Source organism: Pan paniscus, chromosome X (genome assembly GCF_029289425.2).
Source record: "Pan paniscus chromosome X, NHGRI_mPanPan1-v2.0_pri, whole genome shotgun sequence".
NCBI lineage: Eukaryota > Metazoa > Chordata > Mammalia > Primates > Hominidae > Pan > Pan paniscus.
In genome coordinates this window covers 86,607,744-86,608,729 of record NC_073272.2, presented here as the reverse complement: position 1 = coordinate 86,608,729, position 986 = coordinate 86,607,744, and the positions used below count along the sequence as shown (strand labels likewise).

The following is a 986-nucleotide window of genomic DNA, read 5'->3' as shown; positions in this document are numbered from 1 at the left end:
ATGATGCATTATTTTTATTTCTGTGCTCGGTTTATTTTATTTAGCATAATGTCTTACAGGTTTATTTTATTTTATTTTATTTTATTTTATTTTATTTTGTTATTTTATTTTTGAGACAGAGTGTTGCTCTGTCACCCAGGCTGGAGTGTAGTGGCATGATCTCAGCTCACTGCAACCTCCGCCTCCTGGGTTCAAGCTATTCTCCTGTCTCAGCCTCCCGAGTAGCTGGGATTACAGGTGCACACCACCAAGCCCGGCTAATTTTTGTAGTTCTAGTAAAGACAGGGTTTCACCATATTGGTCGGGCTGGTCTAGAACTCCTGACCTCAGGTGATCCAACCGCCTTGGCCTCCCAAGTGTTGGGATTTCAGGCTTGAGCCACTGTGCCAGGCCAACAGGTTTATGTCGTTGATACAGCACTTTTTTTTTCTTTTTTTTTCTTTTTTTTACATTTCTTTTCTTTTTTTCCCCCAAGGTCTTGGTGTAATTTTAGAATTCACATCAACTTTGGATTCAGCTAATACATGCCATTACATCATTGACCAATGTTGTATATATAGCACATTTAAAAAAATCAATTCATCCATTGATGGACGGTTAGATTGTTTACATATCTCAGCTATTGTGAATAAAGCTGCAATGAATGTGAGAGTGTTAATGTCTCTTCCAGATCCTGGTTTCAATCATTTTGGATATATACACATAAGTGAGATTGCTAGATCATATGGTAGGTAGTTGTATTTTTTACTTTTTAAGGAGCCTTCATACTGTTTTCCATAACAGCTGCACCAACTTTGCCAACAACAGCGTAGAAAAGTTCCCTTTTCTTCACACCTTGACCATCACTTTCTATATTTTGTTTCTTGATAGTAGCCATTCTAACAGGCATGAGGTAATATCTCATTGTGGTTTTGATTTGCAGTTTTCTGAGAATTAGTGATGTTGAACACCTTTTTTTCTACTTATTGGCCATTCGTATGTCTTCT

The 986-nt window shown here is 37.4% G+C and overlaps 1 non-coding gene across 1 annotated transcript; it reads right to left on the bottom strand.

Annotated features, from left to right (window-relative positions):
- Positions 1 to 472: 472 nt before the first annotated feature.
- Positions 473 to 544, bottom strand: LOC112438577 (small nucleolar RNA SNORD45). The gene has a single exon (XR_003026982.1). It is a non-coding gene; the product is annotated as a small nucleolar RNA SNORD45 (small nucleolar RNA).
- Between the last annotated feature and the right edge of the window lie 442 nt (positions 545 to 986).